The 7,296-nt window shown below is 40.6% G+C and overlaps 2 non-coding genes across 2 annotated transcripts; one reads left to right on the forward strand and one right to left on the reverse strand.

Moving 5' to 3' along the window:
* The first annotated feature begins 1,102 nt into the window (after positions 1 to 1,102).
* Positions 1,103 to 1,262, forward strand: LOC149205681 (U1 spliceosomal RNA). Its single transcript, XR_016253131.1, has one exon. It is a non-coding gene; the product is annotated as a U1 spliceosomal RNA (small nuclear RNA).
* Positions 1,263 to 5,075: 3,813 nt separating this feature from the next.
* On the reverse strand, positions 5,076 to 5,272 carry LOC149205682 (U2 spliceosomal RNA). Its single transcript, XR_016253142.1, has one exon. It is a non-coding gene; the product is annotated as a U2 spliceosomal RNA (small nuclear RNA).
* Between the last annotated feature and the right edge of the window lie 2,024 nt (positions 5,273 to 7,296).

The following is a 7,296-nucleotide window of genomic DNA, read 5'->3' on the forward strand; positions in this document are numbered from 1 at the left end:
ATCACCTTGCGGTTCTTGATGCAATCAATCACCTTCAAAAGTTTGGGGTGCAAAAAAATGTTGGATAAGGCAGAGAGGAAAGTTTTGGGATCCTCGCGAGGAGATTCTGAGGTTGTTTATTCCTGAGGAGGAGGGCCCCAGTCATTGGAACTCGAGGTCAGGGGTGTAGCATGATTGGTCTTTGAAGGAAACATGTGTTTGAAATAATTCATGCCCTTTATATTTATGCCTGGGGAAATTGCTACCCATCACGATTGGAGCAAAGTTCGAGGCATTGGTGTTCTACCATTTCTGCCCGGTAAATGGGAATCGAGGAGGGTGTTTTGTTTCACTACCCTTGTTCTCTTGTTCCTTCCCTTGATGATTGTCTTATAAAATTCTTCAATCTCTAAATTGGAAGCATCTGCAGGGTCGAGAATCACAACAACTTTTCCTGCTTGCTCATGTCGAAGTGTAAAATTCGTAAAAACGTTATCCCTAGTTGACTTTGGATTTTTTTTCTCTCTTATCTTCTTCCCACCTTTTGGCTTTAGACTACTTTGCTTTTTGGTTCACTTTCGATTGTGTCGGTGCCATCTCCTACGGAGTTACTTATGCGCGTTGTTGACTTGTGTGTGTGTGTAAAGATAAAGGAAGCCTTTGGAGGATCCCCCTTCTTCCCCATAACATCTAGATGAGGAATGACGTGAACCACTAATCGTGAGAGTTATTCATAACTCTGAGGAACTCACCTTGATTTGAACATGTGATCTCCCTATCGACAACATGCCTTTGGCAGATGGTCCCACTGATTGCGCAAAGCATTGGGGCTATAGTTACCAAGATCTCGCACCTAGCCCTAAGAACTATTGCATAGATAGGCGCATATCGAGCCCCAAGAATTATTGTGCAGAAAGCCACACATCCACAATAATAAAAACCAACACTAACATGTCACAAGAAATGAGGGCCATGTATTGAATATAATAACAATGAAGTAGGAAATTAGAGAGGAAACCATTGATTGGATTATAATATGGTAGGGCTATATCCCACATGCAAAGTGTGGATGAGAGTGATGAAAGGAAAGGGTATAGAAGGGGAAGATGGAAAATACCAAAACATACTTACCTGGGTGGGGTCAATCGATGATCCTGAAGGTCGATGGCCTAGGAAGGCCACCTCCATTGCACTTGGGAGGGGGGTTTAACTAGCATCTCCCACTGAGGAGAGTGCACGTCATAATTTGTGGCAGCGGAGGCTCGCATTCACGCGGCCTCCACACTATACTAAGAACAAAATGCGACAGACTGTCTACACGGACGTGATCTAGCATCTGGTCGCTGGATAAAATGTGAATGGTCTCTGATTTTGATTTTGAAGAGGTAACAGAGAACCATTTCAAAACCACCCTTGGATGGTTCGGAAACCGATTGCAACATTATTCGATGGTTGTTTGTTCGCAATTACTTCCGTTCATAGATTGCCTACCAGTGTTCCAATCAATTCTGTTTTTAGATAGATATTTCATTATTGTTTGTTTCATACGTGAGAGAGGGTGTGAACGCCATTACGTGTGCAGCAGTTTCATAGATTGATACACGTGTTCCAATCTATTCTGTTTTTAGACGGGTACCAGTGTTCTAATCTATTCTGTATTTAGATGGGATACCAGTGTTCCAATCTATTCTGTTTATAGATGGGTACCAGTGTTCCAATCTATTCTGTTTTCTATAAACACGAGTCCAGCCGCATCGTCGATGGATTGATTGTTTTTCGTTTCTAGCTAATTACAATTGAAAGTTAAAAATTAGAAGGTTGTCTTTAAAATTACTTTATACAATTAGTTTACTTGGTCAGCCTTCTCGCCTGGGAGACACCGGTTCAAGCCCCAGCAATGCTGCAATTTATTTATTTTTACAGTGTAACCGGAAAAGTTTCACAGCAAGGCAAACGTTTCCTATTTGTTTGCATTCTCTAGTAATATGTTGCATCGTCATGCTGTGTTTTCCGTATTAAGGGGACGCTGTGTTTGTGCTCCTAATCCTTTGCAAGGGAAAAAGACAGTATTTCTAATTCCTATTTGAAATAGAACTTTGTATATATAAATTGCATATACTTAGTATTTGAAATAGAAATTTGAATATAGATTGTATATTGACTGTTTTTAATTCCTATTTGAAATAGAACTTTGTATATATAAATTGCATATACTTAGTATTTGAAATAGGAATTTGAATATAGATTGTATATTGACTGTTTTAAATCGAAATTTGAAGATACATTGCAATGTCAATGTCAATGTCAACGCCTAACCCAAAAAGGGCTGTAATACTGCTGTTCTTCCTACTGTAATAGGGCTTAGGATTAGGATGCTCATCAGCGGAAAGATTGAACTCTACATATGCGTGTTGAAATTTTCTTTTAGTTTCTTGATCCTTTCCAAGGAGATTGGGGAAAGGATCTAATTTTGGAGATTTACACTTTGCTATTCATCTAGTCAGCTATCTTGGAATCTCCCAAATTACAGTTTACTATTGATCTACTCGGTTATCTTGGAATCTCCCAAAATTTGAATTATGTAGACCCCTTTTCCTGTTGTCAGCTTTATCCGCAACCACAGAGAATTCAGTTTTGTAGACCCCTTTTCCTGTTGCCGGCCTTATCCGCAACCACAGAGAATTCAGTTTTGTAGACCCCTTTTCCTGTTGCCAGCCTTATCTCTGAAACAATTTCTTTTTAGCTTCCTCCGAATATAAAACTCTCCTCCTGCCCCAGCTTTGTGTGTCTTGCTCCCCTTTATTTTGTTTATTAATGTGTCCTGCTCCCTTTTATTTATTCTTGAACCTATGTTGTGGAGCATGTAGCCAACAAAGAGAGATTGGAAACTATGATTACTGGCATATGTTGTGGTTGATTTTCTCCCATATCTTTGATTGTGAATGGCCAAATCCTATTACTGTACTTGGTGCTTGCACTGTGTTTTGCATGTGATCAAAACCCACATGCAACGGACTGATGGCGCCATCATGGGTGGTCGGTGTTCACTGTTCAGCATTTGGGCATGTATTGGCTGTGTGTGTATATATATATATAAGCTTGTGATTGCTTTGTCTGGGGAAAGAACATGTAATCAGGCAAAATAGCCAATTAATGCTCTCTCTAATAACAGGGACCCATGTTAGGTCAATTTGATTTGGTTCAAGTCCTATACAAGATCTGTTCACTCAGGGATTTCATCTTACCATTACCGTTCACTTTAGAGCCGGCTAATTCTCTTTCATCTTTTTGTGCCATTGCATCAATATTTGCACAAATAAAGGTAGCAGTATGCCATAAACTCAAGCATGCCTAAAGTTGTTCTGCTTAGCTAAACAACGCACTACAAGCAGGTGACCCCTGACTTCAACATGTACAATTGTGTAGCTATAGCATTGATCGAAGTTATTTGGGATGCAATCACATAGCTATGTACTCACCTCTTAGGAAGACTTGACAGGAGTAGCTACGAAAATATAAGTGTCCATCAATTCCCTGAATGATATGCAATGGTTTGCCTAACTGATCTGAGCTTTTTAGTGTATGCATGTTAAAACTCCACAAGGTTTGGGTGCAGGATCATTTCTTGGCAAATGCCACCTTCCCACCTTCCCCTGCTTTGTCTCATTGTAATGCAATTTATATGCAAGGAGAGTTCGAATTTTCCAGCTGCAATGTGAGTGCATAATGTTCTAGTTAAAAAAGAAGAAGAAGAAATCTCGCTGGCCTTCAGAAATATGGTCATGTTAAATAAAACTAAAATGAAGAGTGTTGGAGCAATACTCGATGTCTTTGAAAGCAAAGCAAGTCAAAATCATAAATGTTGAACTTGGAAAATCAAAGCAAGTCCAGATCATAAATGTTGAACTTGGAAAACCAAAGCAAGTCAAGATCATCAATGTTGAACTCGGTAAAGAGAAAGGTGATTTTATAAAAATGGACGATACAGAATTTGTTGGAAAGCTGAAGAAATAGGACAATGGCCAGTAAAGGAAGGAGACCTAGCAATCATGCCAAGATTGGGTCTTGTCAAATGAGGAGCTCAAGAAGAGGGTATAGCTCCCAAAAATCTGGCTAGGAGTGGTATCGTTGTGTTTCTTGGCAGCGAATAATAAAATTCTATCTCAAGCACCAATAAGGGAGATTGGGTCTTGTCAAATGAGGAGTTCAAGAAGAGGGCATAGCTCCCAAAAATCTGGCTAGGAGTGGTAACTTTGTGTTTCTTGGAAGCGAATAATAAAATTCTATCTCAAGCACCAATAAGGAAGGGATGCTTCCAAGAGCCAAACAGATGTACCAGATGCTTGGAGGAAAGAGGGAGATCCAATCATTCAGTAATACAGTAAGGAAAGATCCCTGGAGGAAAGAGGTAGATACAATCATTCACTAATACAGTAAAGGAAAGATGCCTGGAGGAAAGAGGGAGATTCAATCATTCAGTAATACACTAAGAAAGGAAACCTAGATAGGATCCTCCTCCCTCCTTCATGAGGTTGCAAGAAATGTAATTTCCATTACCAGGATAACTAATAAAAAAGAAAACCTGTTGCGTCTGTTTCTTTAGATTGTTGAGAACATGCTTGAGTTTGTGCCTGAACTTCCCAATGAAGAACCGTGCGTGACGTTGTGGGCAGGGGTGATCTTTGTCCAATCACCCTTGCACCAAATGGAGTCCATAATGACGACTTCAGGGCGCAGAGAGGGCGCAGAGAAGAATTCGCTTCACAGCGCCGTAGATAATTGATAATCGAAAGCAAGGAGCAGAGAAGAATTCGCTTCACAGCGCCGTAGATAATTGATAATCGAAAGCAAGGAGCATATAAATTCGGTGCCGATAAAAAGCGAGGCGAAGAGTTGATTTAAATTCAGGGCAGAAAGGAACCTGATTTAAATTCAGGGCAGAAAGGAACCGGAAGCAACAACGATTTAAACCAAACGACAAACCCTCCAAACAAACCGCTCAGAGCACCATAACTTAACTTCCCTTCACCCGATCAAACAAACAACAGTTCAATTCATCATGCATCATATACATATATTATTTTGTGTTGGTGTCGTTGGGGTGCGCTAGGCTAGTGCTGTAGTGCAATGCACAAGCGACGCCCGAGAGCCCCAATAGCTAGCTATTGTGAGTGGGCCCTCCCCCTAGAAAAATGCATTTAATATCATGTGGTTCTATGAACCACGTATCAGATATTAAACTGTTAAGAACAGATACTACACATGATCTTAGCCAAAAGGCCGAGAAAGGTATGCTTTTTCTCTCCCCTCTCCCTCCCTTTTCTAGTACTCCCCCTCTCCTCTCATATTACTCATTCTTGCATGTGGTATAAATCACTTATATTCTGTCTCACATAATACTTCTAATTTATTTACTTCTAATTTATTTAAATAAGCATGCCATGTATCATCAAATTTATACCCAATAAATAAGTTCATGTTTTTAATATTCTTACCATCCGCACTGAGCCGCCTCATTAGTTTCCTTGGTTAAATATCCTCTTTCTCTCACCTCTGAAACCAACGATGCACTTGGAAGAATGAGTATTCGACACATTCCATTTAAAAAACAGAGCGGGTAGCCACAGACGCATGCACTATCACTCAAAGAAAGTTCATCCAACTCTGTGCCCAAACAACCCATTAATGCCATCCACATTAGAATCTCGAATGTGCCGTGTGATGCCCAAGTTACTCTTCTTCTTCTTTTGGGGAAGGTGGCGAGGAACAATTGAGGAGTATATGGAATTTGTTTCGGATAATGGAGACAAAGGCAAATCTTGATGCAATGTGGGAGGAGAGTTGTACATTACTAGCCTTAGATACGAAACAAGATGTAATGTGGGAGTGTCTGTTTGTTTGTTTGTTTGTTTTTTTTTATTATTATTATTAATCCACCACTGCCACAGAAAGCAAAAACGGTTCTTGATTAAGATGTTTCAACCCTTGCCTATGTAAATGGAGAAAAAAACCCTGCATTCACACATCCGCATCTAATACCGCTGATGTGATCCATTCCAACCTTTGGACCTTGTCGACCATTGTAGCTACTCTGGGCAGCTCAGTGCTAATTTGGCCTTTCCACGTCTTGCGTCATTAGCGGCCATCAAACAATAACATCGTTTTCGGCCTCGAAAAGTTCTATTTAAAGTACACACCCTGTTCACGTAGTTTGTCTCATTGTGAGCTCTTTTATGACCTTTGGAACCGATTCTCGTTTCGTGCATAATAGTTATGGCCCCGACAAGTTGGCAATCGATTTTCCACCTTAGCCCCTGTGACTCTTGGCCTTCCATGCCTCATCCGCTCCCCTTCTTCTCTTTTCATTTACGAAGTTCTTTGTAAACACGATGAACGTATTCTCGCCTTTTGGGGAGGGTGTTGCACATGAGAGTAACTAAGCATCTCTCCTTAGAGATTGTCACCACCATGCAATTGACCATTTGATAATACTGCTTTCATTCTTCAGCGAATGTGTGCTTGTGTGTTTCATTCTATTTGCTTATTTCTACAATTGTAGTTATTTCGTTGTTCCTATAAATATTATTTTTTGTGGATTAGTGCGTGTCCACGGATTCCCACCTCAATCCGGACCAACGATGTCAGAGACTTGTGTTGCTCGATGCATGCCCCTCTAACAAGATTAGGGTAGAAGTGGCTTGGTCAATCGATGTGCAATCCATATGGCTATCTTCTTTTCCTGCCCAGATAACATCATATGGCAGAATAAAATGGAGCGACCGACCCCATCACGTTGTTACTCCAAGATGTCGCGAACAATCGAGGAATCTAGACGTTGAATTAGTGTGCTCGGATATTGCAACAAATCTCCACCATCATGGGTTCCTCTACTTCATCGACCCTTCCCATCAATAGAGATACGCCTTTCCAGATATAAGCTAATATGGATATCCCTCTATTTGAAGAAAGGAGATGCATAATCTTTAAAGTAGTCTTTCAATTACCTATAGCCGTTAATAGATTCTCGGGTGAGGAGAAAATTAGAACCACGTGGCTTCCTCTGGTGAAACTCCTTACTATAGTAGGAGATGGGATAGGAATGGACGCTAGGATAAAGGGTGGGCACTAAGATAAAGGAGAAGCATGCGTGTGGAAAGGAGGATGCCCGTGTCCAGCATTGATGGGACAACCATCGTCAACGAGCACTATAGATGAAGAAGTGCGAAGTGCCATGTTTGAAGACACATACCCTGCATGGGGTGATTTTTGCAAAAAAAGTTTTAAAATTTTATAAACCTTGTCACTACTGATTAACCC

This window comes from Pinus tabuliformis, chromosome 1_2 (assembly GCF_031772625.1).
Source record: "Pinus tabuliformis cultivar Carrire ecotype Pingquan chromosome 1_2, CPIR1, whole genome shotgun sequence".
Taxonomy (NCBI): domain Eukaryota; kingdom Viridiplantae; phylum Streptophyta; class Pinopsida; order Pinales; family Pinaceae; genus Pinus; species Pinus tabuliformis.